The sequence below is a fragment of the Orcinus orca genome, unplaced genomic scaffold, assembly GCF_937001465.1.
Source record: "Orcinus orca unplaced genomic scaffold, mOrcOrc1.1 scaffold_40, whole genome shotgun sequence".
Taxonomy (NCBI): Eukaryota; Metazoa; Chordata; class Mammalia; order Artiodactyla; family Delphinidae; genus Orcinus; species Orcinus orca.
In genome coordinates this window covers 503824-520149 of record NW_026043751.1, presented here as the reverse complement: position 1 = coordinate 520149, position 16326 = coordinate 503824, and the positions used below count along the sequence as shown (strand labels likewise).

Here is a 16326-nt window from a genome sequence, read left to right as displayed (position 1 = left end):
GTTGAGATCAATATAAATACCACTCCAGGCAGCAAGAGCCCCTGCAGCCGTGCCTGACGCCATTTTCTCTGCCCTGTCAGCAGTCTCGGGGCTGGGCTGGTGGGAGGGAGTGAGAGGCCACGGCTTTGTGGGTGGCCCAGTGTGAGTGGGGCTCTGCTGGACTTTCTGCAGCAGTTGCCAGGCTGCCACCTGCTAAAGAAGAGGATGTGTCACCCATACCTGCTGCTGGAATTTCTCCCTGGGCAGAGGTGAGGAAGGAAAAAAGCAGTGGGGGCAGGGACAGGACGGGTATCTCAGGCAGGGAAATGGAAATCTTCCAGAAGAGCACCCAGGGCCAGGACCATCCTGGCTGGCCTGCAGGCACCAAGTCGGCCGGCATGCTGTCACTCGTGTGGCTCTATGGCCCTTCCTCTAGGCTTTCAAGTCCTTGTATATATTCAGGTGTTTTACCTGGGACGGGTGGGAATAGTTCAGCAGCAACTGGCCTGGGGCTCAGCTCACGTTTACTCACAGATGCCTCGGCACGGTGCCCCAGCTTTGCAATGAGGACGCTTGTTGCGTGGGGGCTGCTGGCTGAATGGGAGACGATTCCCCACCACTGACCAACTTCAGAATTGTTTACAACTGGAGCAAGTGCCCTGATACGGTTTTCCTCTGTGGAACTGGTGGGTTCTGTGTTTTTTTTCTCTTTTTCGTTTTTGGTTCAAGGTAGATTTTATTCCTCTTTTTTGTATTTACAGATATAAGCATGGAAATAATTTATTCATATAAATACATGTATGTGAAGGGAATAATTGTTTTTTCTGTTTTATTTTTTAAATTTTATTTCTTTCTAATTTTGAATTTTATTTTATATTTTTATACAGCAGGTTCTTATTGGTTATCTATTTTATACATATAAATGTATACATGCCAATCCCAGTCTCTCAACTCCTCCCACCACCACCCCCCCAACAGCTTTCCCCCCTTGTTGTCCTTACGTTTGTTGTCTACATCTGTTGCTCTATTTATGCCTTGCAAAATGGTTAATCTGTACAGTTTTTCTAGGTTCCACATATATGCATGAATATACAAGATTTGTTTTTCTCTTTCTGACTTACTTCACTCTGTATGACAGTCTCTAGATCCATCGACGTCTCTACAAATGACCCAATTTCATTCCTTTTCATGGCTTAGTAATATTCCATTTTATATATGTACCACAGCTTTATGCATTCGTCTGTCTGTGGGCATTTAGGTTGCTTCCATTACCTCGATATTGTAAAGAGTGAGGCAATGAACATTGCGGTGAATGTCTCTTTTTGATTTATGGTTTTGTCTGGGTATATGTCCAGTACTGGGATTGCTGTATCATATGGTAATTCTATTGTTAGTTTCTTAAGAAACTCCATATTGTTCTCCATAGTGACTGTATCAATTTATATTCCCAACAATAGTGGAAGAGGGTTCCTTTTCTCCACACCCTTTCCAGCATTTTTTGTTTGTAGATTTTCTGATGATGCCCATTCTATCAGGTGTGAGGTGATACCTCATTGTGGAGTCCATTTTGTTGAGCAAGGGGTAGGTCTTGTCTATTACATATTTGGCTTATGGAACGGTATCTGTGCTAAATTCAAACTCTGGTTTTATGCAGCACCCCAACTCACCTTCCCCCTTAAGCAAGCATAAGTTGGTTTTCTAAACTTGAGACCCTGTTCTGTTTTGTAACTCAGTGCATGTGTAGCCAAGTTCACATTCCGTGTATTAGTGATACCTTATGATGTTTCTTTTTCTGTGTGACTTTTTTCACTTAGAATCACCGTGCCTCAATCCACTCATTATGCTGGTACGGGCCTGGTGACATAGATTTCATTGCTGAGAGGTATTCTGTTGTACGTAAGTACCGCAACTTCTTTATCCATTATTTGCTATCTGGCATATTTAACTTGTGCTACAGAAGAGGTTCCTGTAAACAGAGCCGTCCCAAACTTTGGGGTGGCTGTGTCTTTTTGATTTTAATTTCCCTAAGCTATAGGACCATAAGTGGAAGTGCCCTAGGCTCTGTTGCTTTGTTTTTTAGATGTTTCAGGAAACACCATACACTTCTCCCGAGTGGCTGTTGGCAATTTACATCCCGCCCATCAGCATAACAAGGCTCCCAGTTCTCCATGGCCTGTCCTGCCTTTCTGGATTTTACACTTTTTTCAGATGGCCCTTTTGACCGGGGGGAAGTGAGACTTCATTGTAGTGCAGAGTTCCTTTGCAAGCTTGCTTGGTTGGCCAAAAAGGGCGTATGCGTTTTTTCCTGAATATATTCAGGAAAAAACGCCTACGCCCTTTTTGGCCAAGTGCATCATTGTCGACGTTCTGCCTCTTTTCCTATGCTTTCAATGCAATTGCAGTCTACCTCCTGAAATCGGTTTCCTGCAATTCTGCCCCGCTTTCAAGTCCTCTTGGCAGCCTTACTTCAGTATATTTTTGGACGATAGCTGTCATTTATAACTCTGCAGGTTTGTGAATTACAGTGCCCCTGAGCTCCTTTCTTCAACTCGCTTTCTTGTGAGCTGGCCGCAACACCGCATGTTTGCTTCAGGCCCTAATCTGGTTCCGGCACGGCACTCTGAGTCTTTGGTTAATTCCTCTTCCTGGTGGGAAATGAGAGTTAAATTTGCCCGTCCAGACACCTCCAGCTAGTCTCTCATTGGTTCTCCCTATTCCTGTTCATCTTCCACAGAAATTGCAAACTGGGCCAAACAGGAGGTTAAAGGCACTGACTCTCCAAGTCGGGAGAGTGTTAGTAAAGAGTCTGGAATATTGCACCCAAGTACCAGGGGATGAAAACTGAGACATATTGGAAGACGTCTCCCGATCACACGGTTGATCATACTCTGGGTTCCGCATGCATGTTTTAGCTGAAGGAAGAATCCCTTAATCCTGGAGAGTTGAGACCCGTGGAATGGGTACCATGCAATATGACTTCAAAGGGTCTTCATTTGCTCACCGAACCTCTCCAATCCTATCACTGCTGCGTTTATGCCCCTGTACACACGCTTGATTCTCTTTCAGAGACATAGCAATCCATAGGTTTTAAGATACTTACTAGTCAGGTACATTCTTAGGCGTTTAATATGGGGTGTTGAGTCCATTTCGTTGAGCAAGGAGTAGCTCTTGTCTATTCCATATTTGGCTTAAGGAACTTTATCTGTGCTCATTTCAATCTCTGGTTTTATGCAGCACCCCAACTCACCTTTCCCCTTAAGCAAGCATAAGTTGGTTTTCTGCATTTGAGACCCTGTTCTGTTTTGAAATCCAGTTCCTGTGTAGCCAAGTTTACATTCCGTGTATTAGTGATATCTTATGATGTTTCTTTTTCTGTGTGACTTATTTCAGTTAGAATCATCATACCTGAATCCACTCATTATGCTGCTACGGGCCTGATGCCATAGATTTCATTGCTGAGTGATATTGCATTGTACGTAAGTACCACAACTTCTTTATCCATTTTTCACTTTCTGTGATATTGAACTTGTACCGTAAACGAGGTTCTTGTAAACAGAGCTGTCCCAAACATTGGGGTGACTGTGTCTTTTTTAATTTAATTTCCCTAAGCTATAGGACCATAAGTGGAAGTGCCCTAGGCTCTGTTGCTTTGTTTTTTAGATGTTTCAGGAAACACCATACACTTTTCCCTAGTGGCTGTTGGCAATTTACATCCCGCCCATCAGCATAACAAGGCTCCCAGTTCTCCATGGCCTGTCCTGCCTTTCCGGATGTTACACTTTTTTCAGATGGCCCTTTTGACCGGGGGAAGTGAGACTTCATTGTAGTGCAGATTTCCTTTGCAAGCTTGCTTGGTTGGCCAAAAAGGGCATATGTGTTTTTTCCTGAATATATTCAGGAAAAAACGCATACGCCCTTTTTGGCCAAGTGCATCATTGTCGACGTTCTGCCTCTTTCCTATTCTTTCAATGCAATTCCAGTCTACCTCCTGAAATCGGTTTCATGCAATTCTGCCCTGCTTTCAAGTCCTCTTGGCAGCCTTACTTCAGTATATTTTTGGACGATAGCTGTCATTTATAATTCTGCAGGTTTGTGAATTACAGTGCCCCTGAGCTCCTTTCTTCAACTCGCTTTCTTGTGAGCTGGCCGCAACACCGCAGGATTGCTTCAGGCCCTAATCTGGTTCCGGTACGGCCCGCTGAACCTTTGGTTAATTCCACTTCCTGGTGGGAAATGAGAGTTAAATTTGCCCGTCCAGACACCTCCAGCTAGTCTCTCATTGTTTCTCCCTATTCCTGTTCATCTTCCACAGAAATTGCAAACTGGGCCAAAGAGGAGGTTAAAGGCACTGACTCTCCAAGTCGGGAGAGTGTTAGTAAAGCATCTGGAATGTTGCACCCGAGTACCAGGGGGCGAAAACTGAGACATATTTGAACACGTCTCCCGATCACACGGTTGATCATACTCTGGGTTCCACATGCATGTTTTAGCTGAAGGAAGAATCCCTTAATCTTGGAGAGTTGAGACCCGTGGAATGTGTATCATGAAATATGACTTCAAAGGGTCTTTATTTGGTCACCGAACCTCTCCAATCCTATCACTGCTGCGTTTATGCCCCTGTACACATGCTTCATTCTCTTTCAGAGACATAGCAATCCATAGGTTTTAAGATACTTACTAGTCAGGTACATTCTTAGGCGTTTAATATTGCGTGTTGAGTCCATTTCGTGGAGCAAGGAGTAGCTCTTGTCTATTCCATATTTGGCTTAAGGAACTTTATCTGTGCTCATTTCAGTCTCTGGTTTTATGCAGCACCCCAACTCACCTTTCCCCTTAAGCCAGCATAAGTTGGTTTTCTAAATTTGAGACCCTGTTCTGTTTTGTAATTCAGTTCCTGTGTAGCCAAGTTTACATTCCGTGTATTAGTGATATCTTATGAGGTTTCTTCTTCTGTGTGACTTATTTCAGTTAGAATCATCATACCTGAATCCACTCATTATGCTGTTACGGGCCTGATGACATAGATTTCATTGCTGAGTGATATTACATTGTACGTGAGTACCACAACTTCTTTATCCATTTTTTACTTTCTGTGATATTGAACTTGTACAGTAAACGAGGTTTTTGTATACAGAGCCGTCTGAAACTTTGGGGTGGCTGTGTCTTTTTGATTTTAATTTCCCTAAGCTATAGGACCATAAGTTGAAGTGCCCTAGGCTCTGTTGGTTTGTTTTTTAGATGTTTCAGGAAACACCATACACTTCTCCCGAGTGGCTGTTGGCAATTTACATCCCGCCCATCAGCATAACAAGGCTCCCAGTTCTCCATGGCCTGTCCTGCCTTTCTGGATTTTACACTTTTTTCAGATGGCCCTTTTGACCGGGGGGGAAGTGAGACTTCATTGTAGTGCAGATTTCATTGCTAGCTTGCTTGGTTGGCCAAAAAGTGCGTATGCGTTTTTTCCTGAATATATTCAGAAACAAACGCATACGCACTTTACGGCCAAGTGCATCATTTTGGACGTTCTGCCTCTTTTCCTATGCTTTAAATGCAATTCCAGTCTACCTCCTGAAATCGGTTTCCTGCAATTCTGCCCCGCTTTCAATAACTCTTTGCAGCCTTACTTCAAATATTTTTGGACGATAGCTGTCATTTATAACTCTGCAGGTTTGTGAATTACAGTGACCCTCAGTTCCTTTCTTCAACTCGCTTTCTTGTGAGCTGGCCGCAACACCGCAGGATTGCTTCAGGCCCTAATCTGGTTCCGGCACGGCACGCTGAGCCTTTGGTTAATTCCTCTTCCTGGTGGGAAATGAGAGTTAAATTTGCCCGTCCAGACACCTCGAGCTAGTCTCTCATTGGTTCTCCCTATTCCTGTTCATTTTCCGCAGAAATTGCAAACTGGGCCAAACAGGAGGTTAAAGGCACTGACTCTCCAAGTCGGGAGAGTGTTAGTAAAGCGTGTGGAATGTTGCACCCGAGTACCAGGGGACGAGAACTGAGACATATTGGAACACGTCTCCCGATCACACGGTTGATCATACTCTCGGTTCCACATGCATGTTTTAGCTGAAGGAAGAATCCCTTAAACCTGGAGAGTTGAGACCCGTGGAATGGGTACCATGCAATATGACTTCAAAGGGTCTTCATTTGCTCACCAAACCTCTCCAATCCTATCACTGCTGCTTTTATGTCCCTGTACACGTGCTTGATTCTCTTTCGGAGACATAGCAATCCATAGGTTTTAAGATAGTTCTACTCAGGTACATTCTTAGGCGTTTAATATGGGGTGTTGAGTCCATTTTGTTGAGCAAGGAGTAGCTCTTGTCTATTCCATATTTGGCTTAAGGAACTTTATCTGTGCTCATTTCAATCTCTGGTTTTATGCAGCACCCCAACTCACCTTTCCCCTTAAGCAAGCATAAGTTGGTTTTCTAAATTTGAGACCCTGTTCTGTTTTGTAATTCAGTTCCTGTGTAGCCAAGTTTACATTCCGTGTATTAGTGATATCTTATGATGTTTCTTTTTCTGTGTGACTTATTTCAGTTAGAATCATCATACCTGCATCCACTCATTTTCTGCTACAGGCCTGATGACATAGATTTCATTGCTGAGTGATATTGCATTTTACGTAAGTACCACAAATTCTTTATCCATTTTTCACTTTCTGCGATATTGAACTTGTACCGTAAACGAGGTTCTTGTAAACAGAGCCGTCCCAAACTTTGGGGTGGCTGTGTCTTTTGGATTTTAATTTCCCTAAGGTATAGGACCATAAGTGGAAGTGCCCTAGGCTCTGTTGCTCTGTTGTTTAGATGTTTCAGGAAACACCATACACTTCTCCCGAGTGGCTGTTGGCAATTTACATCCCGCCCATCAGCATAACAAGTCTCCCAGTTCTCCATGGCCTGTCCTGCCTTTCTGGATTTTACACTTTTTTCAGATGGCCCTTTTGACCGGGGGGAAGTGAGACTTCATTGTAGTGCAGAGTTCCTTTGCAAGCTTGCTTGGTTGGCCAAAAAGTGCGTATGCGTTTTTTCCTGAATATATTCAGGAAAAAACGCATACGCCCTTTTTGGCCAAGTGCATCATTGTCGACGTTCTGCCTCTTTTCCTATGCTTTAAATGCAATTCCAGTCTACCTCCTGAAATCGGTTTCCTGCAATTCTGCCCCGCTTTCAATAACTCTTTGCAGCCTTACTTCAAATATATTTGGACGATAGCTGTCATTTATAACTCTGGAGGTTTGTGAATTACAGTGACCCTCAGTTCCTTTCTTCAACTCGCTTTCTTGTGAGCTGGCCGCAACACCGCAGGATTGCTTCAGGCCCTAATCTGGTTCCGGCACGGCACGCTGAGCCTTTGGTTAATTCCTCTTCCTGGTGGGAAATGAGAGTTAAATTTGCCCGTCCAGACACCTCGAGCTAGTCTCTCATTGGTTCTCCCTATTCCTGTTCATCTTCCGCAGAAATTGCAAACTGGGCCAAACAGGAGGTTAAAGGCACTGACTCTCCAAGTCGGGAGAGTGTTAGTAAAGCGTGTGGAATGTTGCACCCGAGTACCAGGGGACGAGAACTGAGACATATTGGAACACGTCTCCCGATCACACGGTTGATCATACTCTCGGTTCCACATGCATGTTTTAGCTGAAGGAAGAATCCCTTAAACCTGGAGAGTTGAGACCCGTGGAATGGGTAACATGCAATATGACTTCAAAGGGTCTTCATTTGCTCACCAAACCTCTCCAATCCTATCACTGCTGCTTTTATGTCCCTGTACACGTGCTTGATTCTCTTTCGGAGACATAGCAATCCATAGGTTTTAAGATAGTTCTACTCAGGTACATTCTTAGGCGTTTAATATGGGGTGTTGAGTCCATTTTGTTGAGCAAGGAGTAGCTCTTGTCTATTCCATATTTGGCTTAAGGAACTTTATCTGTGCTCATTTCAATCTCTGGTTTTATGCAGCACCCCAACTCACCTTTCCCCTTAAGCAAGCATAAGTTGGTTTTCTAAATTTGAGACCCTGTTCTGTTTTGTAATTCAGTTCCTGTGTAGCCAAGTTTACATTCCGTGTATTAGAGATATCTTATGATGTTTCTTTTTCTGTGTGACTTATTTCAGTTAGAATCATCATACCTGCATCCACTCATTTTCTGCTACAGGCCTGATGACATAGATTTCATTGCTGAGTGATATTGCATTTTACGTAAGTACCACAAATTCTTTATCCATTTTTCACTTTCTGCGATATTGAACTTGTACCGTAAACGAGGTTCTTGTAAACAGAGCCGTCCCAAACTTTGGGGTGGCTGTGTCTTTTGGATTTTAATTTCCCTAAGGTATAGGACCATAAGTGGAAGTGCCCTAGGCTCTGTTGCTCTGTTGTTTAGATGTTTCAGGAAACACCATACACTTCTCCCGAGTGGCTGTTGGCAATTTACATCCCGCCCATCAGCATAACAATGCTCCCAGTTCTCCATGGCCTGTCCTGCCTTTCTGGATTTTACACTTTTTTCAGATGGTCCTTTTGACCGGGGGGAAGTGAGCCTTCATTGTAGTGCAGATTTCCTATGCAAGCTTGCTAGGTTGGCCAAAAAGTGTGTATGCGTTTTTTCCTGAATATATTGAGGAAAAAACGCATACGCACTTTTTGGCCAAGTGCATCATTGTCGACGTTCTGCCTCTTTTCCTATGCTTTGAATGCAATTCCAGTCTACCTCCTGAAATCGGTTTCCTGCAATTCTGCCCTGCTTTCAAGTCCTCTTGGCAGCCTTACTTCAGTATATTTTTGGACGATAGCTGTCATTTATAACTCTGCAGTTTCGTGAATTACAGTGCCCCTGAGCTCCTTTCTTCAACTCGCTTTCTTGTGAGCTGGCAGCAACACAGCAGGATTGCTCAGGCCCTATTTTGGTTCCGGCATGGCACGCTGAGCCTTTGGTTAATTCCTCTTCCTGGTGGGAAATGAGAGTTAAATTTGCCCGTCCAGACACCTCCAGCTAGTCTCTCATTGGTTCTCCCTATTCCTGTTCATCTTCCGCAGAAATTGCAAACTGGGCCAAACAGGAGGTTAAAGGCACTGACTCTCCAAGTCGGGAGAGTGTTAGTAAAGCGTCTGGAATATTGCACCCTAGTACCAGGGGACGAAACCTGAGACATATTTGAATACGTCTCCCGATCACACGGTTGATCATACTCTGGGTTCCACATGCATGTTTTAGCTGAAGGAAGAATCCCTTAAACCTGGAGAGTTGAGACCCGTGGAATGGGTAACATGCAATATGACTTCAAAGGGTCTTCATTTGCTCACCGAACCTCTCCAATCCTATGACTGCTGTGTTTATGCCGCTGTACACACGCTTGATTCTCTTTCAGAGAAATAGCAATCCATAGGTTTTAAGATACTTACTAGTCAGGTACATTCTTAGGCGTTTAATATGGGGTGTTGAGTCCATTTCGTTGAGCAAGGAGTTGCTCTTGTCTATTACATATTTGGCTTCAGGAACTTTATCTGTGCTCATTTCAATCTCTCGTTTTATGCAGCACCCCAACTCACCTTTCCCCTTAAGCAAGCATAAGTTGGTTTTCTAAATTTGAGACCCTCTTCTGTTTTGTAATTCAGTTCCTGTGTAGCCAAGTTTACATTCCGTGTATTAGTGATATCTTATGATGTTTCTTTTTCTGTGTGACTTATTTCAGTTAGAATCATCATACCTGCATCCACTCATTATGCTGCTACGGGCCTGATGACATAGATTTCATTGTTGAGTGATATTGCATTGTACGTAAGTACCACAACTTCTTTATCCATTTTTCGCTTTCTGCGATATTGAACTTGTACCGTAAACGAGGTTCTTGTTAACAGAGCCGTCCCAAACTTTGGGGTGCCTTTGTCTTTTTGATTTTAAATTCCCTAAGCTATAGGACCATAAGTGGAAGTGCCCTAGGCTCTGTTGCTTTGTTTTTTAGATGTTTCAGGAAACACCATACACTTCTCCCGAGTGGCTGTTGGCAATTTACATCCCGCCCATCAGCATAACAAGGCTCCCAGTTCTCCATGGCCTGTCCTGCCTTTCTGGATTTTACACTTTTTTCAGATGGCCGTTTTGACCGGGGGGATGTGAGACTTCATTGTAGTGCAGATTTCCTTTGCAAGCTTGCTTGGTTGGCCAAATAGTGCGTATGCGTTTTTTCCTGAATATATTCAAGAAAAAACGCATACGCCCTTTTTGGCCAAATGCATCATTGTGGACGTTCTGCCTCTTTTCCTATGCTTTAAATGCAATTCCAGTCTACCTCCTGAAATTGGTTTCCTGCAATTCTGCCCTGCTTTCAAGTCCTCTTGGCAGCCTTACTTCAGTATATTTTTGGACGATAGCTGTCATTTTTAACTCTGCAGGTTTGTGAATTACAGTGCCCCTGAGCTCCTTTCTTCAACTCGCTTTCTTGTGAGCTGGCCGCAACACCGCAGGATTGTTTCAGTCCCTAATCTGGTTCTGGCAGGCACGCTGAGCCTTTGGTTAATTCCTCTTCCTGGTGGGAAATGAGAGTTAAATTTGCCCGTCCAGACACCTCCAGCTAGTCTCTCATTGGTTCTCCCTATTCCTGTTCATCTTCCGCAGAAATTGCAAACTGGGCCAAACAGGAGGTTAAAGGCACTGACTCTCCAAGTTGGGAGAGTGTTAGTAAAGCATCTGGAATGTTGCACCCGAGTATCATGGGAAGAGAAGTGAGACATATTTGAACACGTCTCCCGATCACACGGTTGATCATACTCTGGGTTCCACATGCATGTTTTAGCTGAAGGAAGAATCCCTTAAACCTGGAGAGTTGAGACCCGTGGAATGGGTACCATGCAATATGACTTCAAAGGGTCTTCATTTGCTCACCGAACCTCTCCAATCCTATCACTGCTGCGTTTATACCCCTGTAACCATGCTTGATTCTCTTTCGGAGACATAGCAATCCATAGGTTTTAAGATACTTACTAGTCAGGTACATTCTTAGGCGTTTAATATGGGGTGTTGAGTGCATTTCGTTGAGCAAGGAGTAGCTATTGTCTATTCCATATTTGGCTTAAGGAACTTTATCTGTGCTCATTTCAGTCTCTGGTTTTATGCAGCACCCCAACTCACCTTTCCCCTTAAGCAAGCATAAGTTGGTTTTCTACATTTGAGACCCTGTTCTGTTTTGTAATTCAGTTCCTGTGTAGCCAAATTTACATTCCGTGTATTAGTAACGTCTTATGATATTTCTATTTCTGTGTGACTTATTTCAGTTAGAATCATCATACCTGAATCCACTCATTATGCTGCTACGGGCCTGATGACATAGATTTCATTCCTGAGTGATATTGCTTTGTACGTAAGTACCACAACTTTTTTATCCATTTTTCGCTTTCTGCGATATTGAACTTGTACCGTAAACGAGGTTCTTGTAAACAGAGCCGTCCCAAACTTTGGGGTGGCCGTGTCGTTTTGATTTTAATATCCCTAAGCTCTAGGACCATAAGTGGAAGTGCCCTAGGCTCTGTTGCTTTGTTTTTTAGATGTTTCAGGAAACACCATACACTTCTCCCGAGTGGCTGTTGGCAATTTACATCCTGCCCATCAGCATAACAAGGCTCCCAGTTCTCCATGGCCTGTCCTGCCTTTCTGGATTTTACACTTTTTTCAGATGGCCCTTTTGACCCGGGGGAAGTGAGACTTCATTGTAGTGCAGATTTCCTTTGCAAAATTGCTTGGTTGACCAAAAAGGGCGTATGCGTTTTTTACTGAATATATTCAGGAAAAATCGCATACACCCTTTTTGGCCAAGTGCATCATTGTCGACGTTCTGCCTCTTTTCCTATGCTTTAAATGCAATTCCAGTCTACCTCCTGAAATCGGATGCCTGCAATTCTGCCCCGTTTTCAAGTCCTCTTGGCAGCCTTACTTCAGTATATTTTTGGACGATAGCTGTCATTTATAACTCTGCAGGTTTGTGAATTACAGTGCCCCTGAGCTCCTTTCTTCAACTCGCTTTCTTGTGAGCTGGCCGCAACACCGCAGGATTGCTTCAGGCCCTAATCTGGTTCCGGCATGGCACGCTGAGCCTTTGTTTAATTCCTCTTCCTGGTGGGAAATGAGAGTTAAATTTGACCGTTCAGACAACTCCAGCTAGTCTCTTATTGGTACTCCCTATTCCTGTTCATCTTCCACAGAAATTGCAAACTGGGCCAAACAGGAGGTTAAAGGCACTGACTGTCCAAGTCGGGAGAGTGTTAGTAAGGCCTCTGGAATGTTGCACCCGAGTACCAGGGGACGAGAACTGAGGCATATTTGAACACGTCTCCCGATCACACGGTTGATCATACTCTGGGATCCACATGCATGTTTTACCTGAAAGAAGAATCCCTTAAAACTGGAGAGTTGAGACCCATGGAATGGGTACCATGCAATATGACTTCAAAGGGTCTTCATTTGCTCACCGAACCTGTCCAATCCTATCACTGCTGCGTTTATGCCCCTGTACACACGCTTCATTCTCTTTCGGAGACAGCAGTACATAGGTTTTAAATTACTTACTATTCAGGTATATTCTTAGGCGTTTAATATGGTGTATTGAGCCCATTTCGTTGATCAAGGAGTAGCTCTTGTCTTTTCCATATTTGGCTTAAGGAACTTTATCTCTGCTCATTTCAATCACTGGGGTTATGCAGCACCCAAACTCACCTTTCGCCTTCAGCAAGCATAAGTTGGTTTTCTAAATTTGAGACCCTGTTCTGTTTTGTAATCCAGTTCCTGTGTAGCCAAGTTAACATTCCCTGTATTAGTGATATCTTATGACGTTTCTTTTTCTGTGTGACTTATTTCAGTTAGAATCATCATACCTGAATCCACTCTATGCTGCTACGGGCCTGATGACATAGATTTCATTGCTGAGTGATATTGCATTGTACGTGAGTACCACAACTTCTTTATCCATTTTTCACTTTCTGCGATATTGAACTTGTACCGTAAACGAAGTTCTTGTAAACAGAGCCGTCCCAAACTTCGGGGTGGCTGTGTCTTTTTGATTTTAATTTCCCTAAGCTATAGGACCATAAGTGGAAGTGCCCTAGGCTCTGTTGCTTTGTTTTTTAGATGTTTCAGGAAACACCATAGACTTCTCCGGAGTGGCTGTTGGCAATTTACATCCCGCTCATCAGCATAACAAGGCTCCCAGTTCTCCATAGCCTGTCCTGCCTTTCTGAATTTTACACTTTTTTCAGATGGCCCTTTTGACTGGGGGGAAGTGAGACTACATTGTAGTGCAGATTTCCTTTGCAAGCTTGCTTGGTTGGCCAAAAAGGGCGTATGCGTTTTTTCCTGAATATATTCAGGAAAAAACGCATACGCAATTTTTGTCCAAGTGCATCATTGTCGACTTTCAGCCTCTTTTCCTATGCTTTAAATGCAATTCCAGTTTACCTCCTGAAATCGGTTTCCTGCAATTCTGCCCCGCTTTCAAGTCCTCTTGGCAGCCTTACTTCAGTATATTTGTGGACGATAGCTCTCATTTATAACTCTGCAGGTTTGTGAATCACAGTGCCCCTGAACTCCTTTCTTCAACTCGCTTTCTTGTGAGCTGGCCGCAACACCGCAGGATTGCTTCAGGCCCTAATCTGGTTCCGGCACAGCACGCTGAGCCTTTGGTTCATTCTTCTTCCTGGTGGGAAATGAGAGTTAAATTTGCCCGTCCAGAAACCTCCCGCTTGTCTCTCATTGGTTCTCCCTATTCCTGGAAATCTTCCACAGAAATTGCAAACTGGGCTAAACAGGAGGTTAAAGGCACTGACTCTCCAAGTCGGGAGAGTGTTAGTAAAGCGTCTGGAATGTTGCACCCGAGTACCAGGGGACGAAAATGGAGACATATTTGAGAACGTCTTCCGATCACACGGTTGATCATACTCTGGGTTCCACATGCATGTTTTAGCTGAAGGAAGAATCCCTTAAACCTGGAGAGTTGAGACCCGTGGAATGGGTTCCATACAATATGACTTCAAGGGTCTTCATTTGCTCACAGAACCTCTCCAATCCTATCACTGCTGCGTTTATGTGCCTGTACACATTCTTGATTCACTTTCAGAGCCATAGCAATCCATAGGTTTTAAGATACTCTACTAGTTAGGTACATTCTTATGTGTTTAATATGTGGTGCTGAGTCCATTTCGTTGAGCAAGGAGTAGCTCTTGTCTATTACATAATTGGCTTAAGGAACTTTATCTGTGCTCATTTAAATCTCTGGTTTTATGCAGCACCCCAACTCACCTTTCCCCTTAAGCAAGCATAAGTTGGTTTTCTAAATTTGAGACCCTGTTCTGTTTTGTAATCCAGTTCCTGTGTAGCCAAGTTTACATTCCGTGTATTAGTGATATATTATGATGTTTCTTTTTCTGTGTGACTTATTTCAGTTAGAATCATCATACCTGAATCCATTCATTATGCTGCTACGGGCCTGATGACATAGATTTCATTGCTGAGTGATATTGCATTGTACGTAAGTACCACAACTTCTTTATCCATTTTTCGCTTTCTGCGATATTGAACTTGTACCGTAAACGAGGTTCTTGTAAACAGAGCCGTCCCAAATTTTGGGGTGGCTGTGTCTTTTTGACTTTAATTTCCCTAAGCTATAGGACCATAAGTGGAAGTGCCCTAGGCTCTGTTGCTGTGTTTTTTAGATGTTTCAGGAAACAACATACACTTCTCCCGAGTGGCTGTTGGCAATTTACATCCTGCCCATCAGCATAACAAGGCTCCCAGTTCTCCATGGCCTGTCCTGCCTTTCTGGATTTTACACTTTCTTCAGATGGCCCTTTTGACCGGGGGGAAGTGAGACCTCATTGTAGTGCAGATTTCCTTTGCAAGCTTGCTTGGTTGACCAAAAAGGGCGTATGCGTGTTTTCCTGAATATATTCAGGAAAAATCGCATACGCCCTTTTTGGCCAAGTGCATCATTGTGGACGTTCTGCCTCTTTTCCTATGCTTTAAATGCAATTCCAGTCTACCTCCTGAAATCGGTTTCCTGCAATTCTGCCCCGCTTTCAAGTCCTCTTGGCAGCCTTACTTCAGTATATTTTTGGACGATAGCTGTCATTTATAACTCTGCAGGTTTGTGAATTTCAGTGCCCCAGAGCTCCTTTCTTCAACTCGCTTTCTTGTGAGCTGGCCGCAACACCGCAGGATTGCTTCAGGCCCTAATCTTGTTCCGGCACGGCACGCTGAGCCTTTCGTTAATTCCTCTTCCTGGTGGGAAATGAGAGTTAAATTTGCCCATCCAGACACCTCCAGCTAGTCTCTCATTGGTTCTCCCTATTCCTGGAAATATTCCGCAGAAATTGCAAACTGGCCAAACAGGAGGTTAAAGGCACTGACTCTCCAAGTCGGGAGAGTGTTAGTAAAGCGTCTGGAATGTTGCACCCGAGTACCAGGGGACAAAAACTGAGACATATTGGAACAGGTCTCCCGATCACACGGTTGATCATACTCTGGGTTCCACATGCATGTTTTAGCTGAAGGAAGAATCCCTTAAACCTGGAGAGTTGAGACCCGTGGAATGGGTACCATGCAATATGACTTCAAAGGGTCTTCATTTGCTCACCGAACCTCTCCAATCCTATCACTGCTGCGTTTATGCCCCTGTACACAGGCTGGATTCTCTTTCAGAGACATAGCAATCCATAGGTTTTAAGATACTTACTCGTCGGGTACATTCTTAGGCGTTTAATATAGGGTGTTGAGTCCATTTCATTGAGAAAGGAGTAGCTCTTGTCTATTCCATATTTGGCTTAAGGAACTTTATCTGTGCTCATTTCAATCTCTGGTTTTATGCAGCACCCTAACTCACCTTTCCCCTTAAGCAAGCATAAGTTGGTTTTTTAAATTTGAGACCCTGTTTTGTTTTGTAATTCAGTTCTTGTGTAGCAAAGTTTACATTCCGTGTATTAGTGATATCTTACGATGTTTCTTTTTCTGTGTGACTTATTTCAGTTAGAATCATCATACCTGAATCCACTCATTATGCTGCTACGGGCCTGATGACATAGATTTCATTCCTGAGTGATATTGCATTCTACGTAAGTACCACAACATCTTTATCCATTTTTCGCTTTCTGCGATATTGAACTTGTACCGTAAACGAGGTTCTTGTAAACAGAGCCGTCCCAAACTTTTGGGTGGCTGTGTCGTTTTGATTTTAATTTCCCTAACCTATAGGGCCATAAGTGGAAGTGCCCTAGGCTCTGTTGCTTTGTTTTTTATATGTTTCAGGAAACACCGTACACTTCTCCCCAGTGGCTGTTGGCAATTTACATCCCGCCCAT

At 43.6% G+C, this 16326-nt stretch overlaps 1 long non-coding RNA gene across 1 annotated transcript in view; it reads left to right on the top strand.

The window, feature by feature from the left end:
- Nucleotides 1-16326, top strand: part of LOC125963190 (uncharacterized) — a 189788-nt gene that overhangs the window by 93102 nt on the left and 80360 nt on the right. Inside the window, exon 2 of the long non-coding RNA XR_007475004.1 lies at nt 3370-3451. This is a non-coding gene — a long non-coding RNA (uncharacterized LOC125963190). The remainder of the gene's footprint in view (nt 1-3369; nt 3452-16326) is intronic.